This window comes from Homalodisca vitripennis, unplaced genomic scaffold (assembly GCF_021130785.1).
Source record: "Homalodisca vitripennis isolate AUS2020 unplaced genomic scaffold, UT_GWSS_2.1 ScUCBcl_634;HRSCAF=3072, whole genome shotgun sequence".
NCBI lineage: Eukaryota > Metazoa > Arthropoda > Insecta > Hemiptera > Cicadellidae > Homalodisca > Homalodisca vitripennis.
Genome location: NW_025776751.1, coordinates 32701 through 44930, shown reverse-complemented (window position 1 = coordinate 44930; position 12230 = coordinate 32701). Strand labels below are relative to the sequence as shown.

The 12230-nt window shown below is 33.0% G+C and overlaps 1 protein-coding gene across 1 annotated transcript in view; it reads left to right on the top strand.

Moving 5' to 3' along the window:
• Nucleotides 1-12230, top strand: part of LOC124370890 (cysteine-rich secretory protein 2-like) — a 40875-nt gene that overhangs the window by 19617 nt on the left and 9028 nt on the right. The gene's annotated exons all lie outside the window — the stretch shown is intronic.

The window sequence follows — 12230 nt, the reverse complement described above, 5'->3', positions numbered from 1 at the left end:
TGTTAAAATAATGTGAGAAATAAAATGTGTCCAGTATCACCTATCAATCACAGAGACACAATACTTATATATTTTCTTAATTATAAATTCCGCCGAAATTTTACATCCTCTTCTAACTTCTGCTGCTTTCTGCGCCCATGATTTTCGTGCTTGAAGCTGTTTTCAAAATTACGCGTACCTCCTGTGATTTTTGCAGTAAACCTTGCTTTGTAATAAGATCGATGTACTTTCACTACGCAAACTTCACGTAAAATGCATATAAAACTGTGCAAGAGATAATATTTAGGTTGTAGACTTGTGCAAACACGTATCAATCGATGTCTGTATAAGTGATGTAAGCTTTATCCTAGCAGGTTAAATATTGTATTAGATAATAGCAACAAATATTTGTGACCCTTCGATACCTGCTCAAGGCGATCAAGGCTGTTCTCTTGCTTCTTCCAGTAGTATGACATTTAATACCCACCGCAGTTAATGAGAATACTTGTCTAACAATAAAAATAAATTAAATATAGCGGAATAATCCTAAAACAGTAACATTGCTTTGAAATCCCAAGAAAGGTGCACATTTTCAGCTCGTTGGCGGTGTGGAAATATTTATCGATTACAAAAATAAAACAATTTTTAAATACACATACATTAAAAGCACAACATAAATATCATAAGATCCCAAAATATCAAAAAGGTTTTAAATAATAATAATATTAAAGAAAAAAGAAAACAACCCAAGTATGGAACTCTACATTCAACTGCACCAGTCCCTAAAAATATTACCGGTTAGAAGAAAGATCCTTGAGGCATTCCCAAATTCTTAGCAATGTCCTGTGCTCGTATCTATAAGAATTGATGTTCCCCTTGTATAAACTTATCCTCGGTCTAGGTAGATGTTCAATAAAACAATGTCGGATGGTCATTACAATTTTCAATAAGATTGTTTACCACTACGATACTTAATTTTGACCTGTTCACATCTGCATCTAGTTACTACCAAAACTTGTACAGGGCAGTGGGAGGTCAGAAAGATTTACATCCCAGGATGGATTCGGAATGTAAGGGCTTCGGAATGTACAACGAAAGCGATTCAAATATAGCAGTTTCTGGTGATTTATACCAATTGAGGGATGCTTCAAGACGAGTCTCAGACATACGACCCAGACATTAAGGGCTGTAGAGGCAAGTGGACTACTCAAATCTAAGATATCATTTGTAACTGATCACTGCCTTACGAATGGGAATATATTGGAATGGGAAACAGATTTTAAGTGTCACAATGCTAAAAATATATTAAGATAACTATCCGTAAGTTCTAAAGTCGTATTATTTATATTCAGTGTTGAATTTTCCCTAAAAAGCACTATATAAAATATCTATCAGTATTCACGGATAATGTTTAAAATGTGTGTTTAAACATGTATTTATACTAGGTCATTAAAATCTATATTTTATAGTGAAACATCATTATTTGAGACGAGTATTTTCTAACTTTAGCCACATGATAAAAACGTAGCCTTAGCCATTGCCTTGATTATGACAAGTTACATTTACTTCAATCGGGAAACAAAATTAATATTTTCTAGAATATATTACTGTGGTTATTTTAATTAATTTTATTTTTATTTGATATTAATTTAGTTGTTTATTTATGAGATACAATTTATCCATTATAGTTCTATCAATATTTCTGAGATGATGAATTTTTTATTTAGTTCTTTTCGAGTATCATGTCATACATCAGTAAATCTTAATAACTTAGAAAAACTGGAATATTTTCAACATTTCTCTGCTTTATAGTAAAGTAGAAAGTAATATTTATAATATCTATACAGGGTAATCGGACGTAATATTAATATTTAATATTTATATTTATAAAAATTGTGTTTCACAGTGAATTTTAAAATAGGGTTCCAACTTTCGGGCTATGTTTTAGCAAATTGAAAAAAAGGTTCCTTTGTATGTATTGTATGTTTGTATACATTCAGTATGTATTCTAGCTGTGCAATTTTTTCTAAGTATCGATTAAAACTATTAAATTTAAAATTGTGAATATGTGCTACAGGTACTAATAAAGGGCTGCTACTGAAAAAATAATAATTGTTTTTTTTTATTAAAACATAAAATAATATGTCTACAAATAAGTGACAGCTAATTCTTGGTTTAAATCGAAGGGACTACTTTGGCATAGTGAAATTTTAAACCAGTTAACTGGGAATGTCATTAATCATTACGTAGAGCTTGTATTACAAGCGTTTTCAAAAAAAATTAAATTTGTAAAGATATAACAAATTATTTGGTCACCAGTACATTATATACTTGAACAGCCAATCAGTAAGGCCTATATCATATTATAACATAGTAATATATAAACAATAATAATGTGAACAACAGGTAAATTACTAACTATGAAATATAACAATATTATAATTGTGACATTCCATTTTTAAATCAAATAAAAGTATTTACAAAATCGTAAATAATAATAAAAGTAAAAACTCTAAAAAATGTATACATACATAAACTAGTGAGTGTAAATAAATAAGCTAAATGTTTAAGAAACAACACTGAATGAAAACGATAACGGTGAAAATTAGTAGCAAGCACGTAGCGTTCCGCTTCTGCTAAATTTATGATGCCCCCTCCCCCCACCCTACTTGTATGACTCGTGAACAATCTGGCTTCAGACCTGGTTGTAATTGCTATTACCAGGTCCTATCTTATTATATACTATAGATTTGAAAGAACACTAACATAAGTAGTTTGTTGAAAGTGTCCTCGTCAACCACCCCAGGTGGTTGACGAGAGTTGGTTTGAAAAGATAATATGATTTCAGACCTTTGCCATCGGTATATGGTACAACTTGTGAAACTACATTTACAAGTGTTATACATTTTGTAACATATAACGATGGAAAATGGCAAAAATCCTAACATCAGTAGCCATTTCAGACTAATCACCATCCTAATGATATGGGAAATGCCTCCTCTTGTTATGTGTGAAGGGAGATCTTTCTGCGCAAGTAGTCTTTCAATTTCACTAAATGTGGGGAAAATAGTCCAAACCCATTTTAAAATCCACAGCTTTACCCCTAGGCTACGGTGAAGGTCGATGTCTCGATCCTTCTATAGAAGCTTTTCTTCACACATTTCTTTTACAGCTTTTAATAATTGTATTGAACGGACGATTAGTCAAGGTTTACCTGGAATTAAGCATATTGGTTTCAAAGAAAATGCTCTTACATAGCTAGCTAGCTAGACAGTTTCAATCTCTCACATAGTACTGACGGAAAAACGTTACAAAACATAGGAATATTCTTGGAAAGTTTCTAAGTTTAAATTTAAAAAAAATATTCGCTTGAAGAATACTTAAGCGTATACGAAGGTTTCATCGATTCTGGGGTGTAAATTGTGAAGGAGTACACAAAGACAGGTTTAGTCAATGACCAAATATTTTCAGCTATATTAAAATAGAAACAATGTGTGCTTGCTCTCAGCTTAATCTGTGTTGTTTTTTTATAAAACTAGAGTTTATACTTACGAAGGAAATATAATTACGTAACACAACATGTGCTCTTCATCGGTTTTTGTTACTATTATCTATGGAAACTTGGAGAACTGCGGTTTGTTTTTAATGTCTGATCTAGTCTCTCGTTTCTGTTGACGGTACTTATTAATTTCGACATGACAGTATTCTTAAATAGTTTTTTTTGCGTTTAGTTCTTTTTATCTATTTCCTTTAAAAATCTAACGTGATTTTTTAAGCTCGCTGATTTTTTAAGCTTAAGTGAAATCGGTTTTACGTCAAATGACTGTCAAATTAAGTTAAAAGCAGGCTGATGAATATTAGATTGCATAAATGTAAATATAAGGTTAGATAATTTGAGGCATATGAAACTCTTTACAGTGTTTTCACACTGAACTGTTCACACAAGATCTGTTGGCTCACCACCGCAACATCAAGTCAGACTTACATCGCAGTCCATTAGGAACCTTACATTTCGAATTTTGGTTAACGGTAAATATATCTGGGACAGGCTAATCTCTAGAAGACTACTGTAAGTACTTACAAGCAGCCTCTAGAAGCCTTTGATTACAGGGATCTCCTAGTTCCTATAATCCCCCCAACCATTGTACTCGGTCGGACAGAGCTTAGCCTCCTAGCTCTAATCCAGAGCCAGTTGCATTCAATATATAGAAATATTCACATTTGTGTGTGTGTGTGTGTGTGTGTGTGTGTGTGTGTGTGTGTGTGTGTGTGTGTGTGTGTGTGTGTGTGTGTGTGTGTGTGTGTGCTTGCGCGCGCATAGATGTATTATATACAGGTTTCAGATTTTTTAGGATTTCATTTTATGAATTAAAAATAAAATGATATTTTAATTATTTTTAACTTTAATTTATTCTTAGATTTTTTTATTTCCAAATTGCGCATTGTTATTGATGATTTTTAGGACTTGCATTGTGTTGTCTGCACCAATAAATGAAATGAAACTAAACAAAATAGCTTCAGGGACATCTTATCACTGAATATGCTAGTATACCATTTCTTGGCCATGCTAACTTCTAGAAAACCGTCAAGTGAATCACGTGGTATCGAAAAAACGTCTAGACTCTGCATGTCGAACAGATACTGCAGCACCTAGAGTCTCAAAACGTCTAGATACATGAATAACCTTGTGTCGTGCATCCCAACAAACAATGAGCCACATTGTCCCGTGAAAACGTATGCTCTCTAAAAGACCGTCAAGTGAACCACGTGGTCTTACAAAAACGTCTAGACTCTGCAGTATAACATCTCTCGGCCAGGCTAACCTCTAGATGACCACGTTCTACAAATCTTATGGCCTACCAAGATTGAACAGCTATAGGAACCTCTAAATTCTATAATCCTTCGGGCATAGAAGGGATTCTCCAGGTTCCTGGAATTTCCTGAACATAACGACCACTGGAGTCATGAAATGGCTTGGTAGATGTACTCGTATTGCGATACATGTAACTGTCAGACGTTTCTGACTTCCAGTATCCATTTCTTAATGCACCATCAATGCATCTGGAACTGAAAATTATGTCAGTATTAATTACATTCTAGACTTCACTAATACAGTAATTAAAGAGCTTAAAGCTGGTGGTCTAACAGCTGTCCCTATTCAAGCGGTTAATCGTTCTGCACGAGCTAACCGAAAAGACCGCAACGTCTAGCAAACAAGGTTTACAGTTCACCTTGATTACGAGTGGGATAAACCAATCTGGGAGACCACAACGAAACCGAGACAGTCGTGGTAGTCATTCCACTTTATACTAGCTACTTGCTTTTCTCAAATTATTTACATTAAAAGTATTTTCACACAAGGAAAATTTTTAAGAAGTCAATAAAGCCATTGTATTTTTAATTATACCACGTTGAGAACATAAATCATTTACAGGTAAAAATCATAATCAAGTTAAGTATAAATCTACGACTGCCGCACTCAGATTATCCGGAAGATTGTTACATAATCTTCATAAATCATGACCAGCATTCCAGACCCACACAGTGAACAATGAGAACATTACGCTGCCTTGTATGCACGACATATTTCCTAATTTCTCACTTATTTATACCATCAGAAACATTCAGAATAAAATACTCTTAGTATCCCCGTGTAGCTTGGATACTCTCATAAACCTTATTTAATGATAGATTTCAAGATAGTCACGTTTCACATTAAATGTGTGTAAGATACCTCCACTACTGCGCAACGACCTAAAATAGACACTTTTAAACAACAAGCAATTGTAAATTAAATAATGTTTCTACATCTCCTAACGTTACAATTAGGCATCCGTTAAAAGCTATTGAGGTGGGTTGTATAATGTTTAAGTAATTTACAACAAATTTTGTCACTATAACTATTTACAAAATTTTGAGGTTTTCAAAAGGCGATATTAATAACTTTTTTATATTATGAAATATTAAAAATGTAACAGTTTATATCAAATAAAATGTTTTCGTTATTTGTATTCGACGAATTTAAGTTTCTAAATTTATTTTTGTGTGTTCCTCTTGTAAATTTTAAACACATACTACAGGGCTCTATCCCCATGGCTTTCAGAATTACAATTTTAATCTTATGAGAGTATTTTTGTTTCCTTTAAAAGATCTGATTACGCTTATAGCTTGCTCAGACAGATATTCTCAATCCACAAGCCAACAATATCTGCTGATTGCTTATAAGATGTAAACTTATCGACGGTAGATCGCAAATCCAGATGTATTGTAAGCAGTTCTCTCGGGCGAATTAGACCACTTACCGTCATACGGAATTCGACCTTCAAACTTGAATGATAATAGTATACGAGTACTTGGCCTAAGGACTTGCCAAAAAGTAGTTGATTACTCAGTTGATTACTCAGCTTCGTTCAATACAAATTTTCAAGATAACAACAGTAGTACTTAGGCAATGAAAAGATAGGGTTTAAAACATTTAACTAGCTTAAACAACAAAAATCCTAATCTTATTTTATGTCATTTTTCAAATATTTCAAAGATAATTGTTTTAAATTTATCAGCTATCCGATAGCAAAATGTATTTTGTTATACAGTAAGTCTCAAGATTATGACCGCTCAGCGTTTTGAAAAATACGTAATGATACGAAGTTATATTACCAATGCAGATAAACATGACTGCCATGTAATACGTAAGTTATTCCATATAACTATATATTATTCCAATACGGCCGTTATTTATGTAAAATCCACCTTTCACTAAATGTGCTGGAAGGAATTTTTCAAATAAAATATGAATGAATATGTCCATTACTGAAATGATTTAAACCTTCACCAACAAATTACTAAAACAAAATTAACTAAAAAGTTGTAATAAAAACATTAGGTCATACAAGGTTCTATCTGATTGGAAACGCTTTCTATATACGACATACAATAATGATTACTTAAAGCAGTCTGGAAACAAAGAAGAAAACCGATAATTTTTAAACAAGATTGTTTTAAACTGATACTTCTATGGTCGCTTTAATAATATAAGATATATAAATTATACCATTAGCTGCAACTAGTAGTGGCTGGAATTATCTCCACAGAATATAATATGCATTTGGACCATTAGTGCATTTTTAAGGAAATAAAAAATGTTATATACGGGGTATAAATAACGGTAAATAAATTCTGTAAAGCTGACACCTTGAATAACAATCGATTTTGAAGGAGTTAATAAAGAACTAATCTAAAGACTCCGTAATTATAAAAATATTGAACAATAATAGAAGAGGTTATAGAAATTTTGAAGCTAGTAGAACTTTGTTATTTATTGAAATCGTCTCCTTTTTATCGTACTCCATTTCATATGGCTGATAGCAACGAGAAAATCGTAGAATAACAGATTGAGTAGAGTTATATGACATTTTAATATGTTGCTTAACTGTCCTCAAGATACCGCAAGAACGATTTGACTGAGCGTCATTAAAGCCAGGCGCTCAGACAGAGTAGACAGAACAATTCCAGTGTTTCCTTCAAGTATATATGACCATTTATTTACTGTATAATTGCCTGTCTGTCATTATGCTTGCAAGAATACAATAAGCCAGACTTGAAACTTTGCATGTAATATCAGTAAAGCCGATACTTGGTATGGCATACGTACAGATGAATGAAATAACGTATTATACCTTGTAATAAGTAATAATAATCTTCAGTAATTGATAGTAGTTTTATTTAGCTAGAACCTTCCACCAGCACATGAAAAGACATCTAAACGTCAGAACTATTGAAAGATTGTGTCAAAAGCAGACCTGAGACCCATCTGTAACCCTTGGGGAAAATGTGACAATGACATGTCTATTAATCTTATTTGAAATATCATTTTTACCGTAAAACTTACCAAAGTCACTACCGATAAATCCACTCCTTAATAAGTTTTTGTAATGCCGTACATTTAATATAATTGTTCAAACTATTATTTTATATATATATATATATATATATATATATATATATATATATATAATGTACATGTAAATGCAATATATAAAAAACAAACTTTGTTAAGAATTTTAATGTATAAACTAGAATTAAATAGCCCTATTTTAAATCAATTTAAAAAACGTGTTGTAAGTATTAGACATAAACTAAGTCTGAGATTCTCTTTTAAGCAGATAACTAAGTTATCACATTGTATTACATCGCTGATGGTACTTAAATTCCATCTAACTTGGTAAACTAACTTTACTCGGTCAAAACTTTCATCTCAACTTTATTTGCCTGGTTTCCAAGTACTTGTAGCCCTAATTTCCTTCCATTTGTAAATATTTCCTAGTAAAGTGCTTTACCCGATCGTATTTGCGTACAATATTTTAAAACCCGAAGATTATTAGCTTTTAACAATCTTCCAGGGAGCAGAAAACATTTTCCAATCAAATAACTACTTTGCACAAAAAGTTATATTAAATTAACGTATTAATGACTCAATATAAATAAATTTAATAATGATTAATTGCTTGAAGATTTTAAACAATTATTTTTATAGAATATGGATTAAAATATGCCCACCTATACTTATACAGTAATGGTGTTTGTGTGAAATGACGATCATGCAAAATTATAGAAGTATAATCCTTCGAATTTGATTGCTTTTGTAGATACTGTTAACTAAATATATTGTTCAGACAAATTTGGTAGAAGAAGTGTAATGGCTCTTCTATTGATGATTTAGATTCACACATTTTATATTTTATAGAGGAGGCTATTGTTCTGAGGTTGAATCAAATGTATTTCAATTTAATAGATTAATAGGATTTTGGACATTTGCCACGTCTGAGCCTGTTCTAAGTCTTGAGCCCAGTTCTCCTCGGCTCACTTTGTGTATTTATATACAGGGTGAATATAAATTCAGGCCCCCCTCCCCCCTACTACTTTTTCTCTAGGTAATATAAGGAGATATCATTTGGGTAGTGGTGCAATATGAAAGGAAGTTTCATTTTATGATATTGAAATTTTTTTTGTCCCCCAAAAATACGAAATTTTGGGGGCAACCCAAACATTTCAAATGTAAACCCCTATCAAGTGACCCCTCATTTTAAAGAGCATGAAAAAACTTAAATAGTAGTGAAAACCAAGAGATTGCTATCTCTTTCCTAATCCGAAATAATAGCACAGTATATACCAAAACAATTTTAATAACTTCCACGTCACGAAGTCAAATCAAATGTTCAAACTGAAGCCCTCCTACTATTTGGGCAGTGTGAGACAAGCGTAGGGTGAACGCCTCTCTGATGTTTATGAAAGTCTGAGGTGGTATTTGGTTGCAAGAATTAATAATCCTGTTTTCTTAAATCTTCAATGTTTGCTACTGGTGTTTTGTAAATTGCAGATTTTATGTGACCCCATAGAAAAAAGTCCATGGGTGTAAGGTCCGGGAGACCGTGCAGGCCATTCTATTACACCACGCCTACCAATCCACTGACCACGTAGCTGAGTTCCCAGGAAATGTCGTACAGCACGATGATAATGTGATGGGCACCATCTTGCTGGAAATGAACGAGTTCTTCTTCAAATTCATGTTGATTCTACCTAATAACAGTATTTATTGCAGGAAAAATTGATTCTTGTAAACATTTCCAAATACAGTTGACCATTGAGATTTCCATTAATAAAAAATGGTCCTATAATGTGATTCCCAAAAATCCCGGCCCAAACATTAACTTTTTCTGGGTACTGCGTGCGAGAGTTCACGGAAAACATGGGGATTTTCTGTGTCCCAGTACCTGCAGTTGTGTTTGTTCACATCTCCATTGACGAAAAAAAACTGCATTCATCCACTAAATACAACGTTTCGAACAAACAATGGATGAGCAGAAATTAGTGCTTCCATTTCGTCACAAAATTGTAGACGACGGTCTGGATCGTCTTCGTTTAACTAATGGATAAGCTTAATTTTACAGGCGTGAAATTTATTTTTTTTTTAGTAACTTTACCACAGACATTTGGGAAACATCACAAAGATTTGCTGCTAATCTGGTGGACTGCTGCGGATCTTCAACAAATTGAGCAACATATTTCGAACTGTTTGTCACCACCTAAAGGAGGCCGACCCTGAGCGTGGGGCATCTTTGATGGAACCAAATTCTCGGAACTTATTTACTAAAGTTCTTAAGTATTTCCTTGTCACAGGTCTATCAGGATGTGCCAAATTAAACAGCCTTTCTGCCTCATGATAATTTTCATTCGAAGCCCCGAAAGTAAATATCATTTCTACTTTATCTTCGTGGACTACGTGCCATTTTTACTCGTATCAGTATTAGTTAGATAATATTATTTAAAACTCACAATGCGAAAGTGCATCTAAATAAATTATTGTAATAACACTAAAAACACATATAACCTTCTCAAAAATACTTCACGGAACAGTAAAACCACACAATACCACTGGATAATAATGTTCTACTAAGATAATAACTACTCGCTACCTTGGCTTGACAAGGTTCCAACTAATATTTTTATGAAAATTGAGTTTATTTTGCAATTATTCTATTTAAAAAAAACTCTCTCTTTCTAATGCACTAACTCTCATTGTCGTATGTTTCATAATAATAAAGATACGAAAGTGGACAATGTTCCAGCTGCATGATCAGCTGTTGGTGTCAGCTCTACTGTCTATTTTTATAAATAAATAAAATGCATCAGCTGACTCATACTGCTTATTGTGTTCTGACGATTTATTTACATTGAGGTTATGTATACTGATGATAGTCCAGTTGATTTTGATGTGAATATTTCTTAATTTTTGAAATTAAAAAATGGCACAGAGTGATTTAGAAAGTATTCATCCAGTGATTTATTTGGAGAAATAAAAAAAAATATCATAAAGAAAGTATTACTTTCTGACTTAGAGAATGTCATTAAATGTCCCAGAGCATCTATAAGTTCATTTTTTCTATACAAGAAAGTTATATGTGTACAATATGACAGCTTACAGTGTAACATTGTGCTATATGGAATGAGACAATGGCTGGAAGGAGTGGGAAAAACATTGCAAGCGCAAAAAATATTCTTCTGGGAAAAGTTTTTTGTGCACAATATTTAAATAAATAAAAATAGCCTTAAATGGTTTCTGTTTACTTTACATCCTTCTGGAAATTCCTATCCCAAAAAGTTGAGAAATTATAGTTTTGATAAGCTTTTAACTGCAAAATTGCATATCCAGAAATCATTTAATTACTTAACTTAAATAATTTTATTTTACTAGTGGACAGGTGTAGCTATTGACCCTCAAGAACAAACCTACTGAAAATTACGCAATAATTACAATTAATGTACGTTTTTGTACAATATCAAAACTTTGAACGAGATTTTCTCAAAATAAGCAAAAAATGGACTAGTTTTTACTAACTGTACTTCGAACCGGGAAAAAGCCCAGTCACTCATTTGACAATAAACTCCTTATCAGTTTACTTTCTAATATTGGATTCTTCAATCCATTGCATGCCTCACTCATTGAGAACACAAAACAACCAATAAAGCTGTTTCACGCAGATGGAAACTGTACCCAAACAAAATAAATTTAGGTGTAAAGACTTAATTACAATTTTTATTGGCTATGTTGTTGGAAAAGAGATAGCGATCTCTGGTTTTCACCACTATTTAAGTTTTTTTCATGCTCTTTAAAATGAGGGGTCACTTGATAGGGGTTTAACATTTGAAAATTTTTTGGGTTGCCCCCCAAAATTTCGCATTTTTGGGGGACCAAAAGAATTTTCTCAATGTCATAAAATGAAACTTCCTTTCCACATTGCACCACTACCCAAAGGATATCTCCTTATATTACCTATAGAAGAAAATAGAGGGGGGTCCTGACTTTATATTCACCCTGTATGTATATGTAAGTTGTTGGTTATGGCTGGCGCAGAAGGCACTGACTGTGCTGTTTGAGAGCGCTCAGCATATCCTCTTCGGAGTGGCAAGGAAATTCTTTATTCTTGCAAGTTAGAGGAAGTAATTGTGGAAATTTTTTTACCTTTTCAAGTTTTATTGTTATTTCTTTTTTAATTTTCCCTCTAACATGCTGGCGTAAGTTTCTTTCTCCTATTGACGAGGTCCAGGAGAGGAGCTCTTGCCTCCTGCTGCTCTCTCATCATGGGTGGTCGCAGACAGTTTCCAGGGGTTTCCTGCTCTGCTGGAAAGCTGGCCTCCATGATCAGTTTAACACCACTAGACAACATTTGTGATACCCTGATATTTTTTATTTA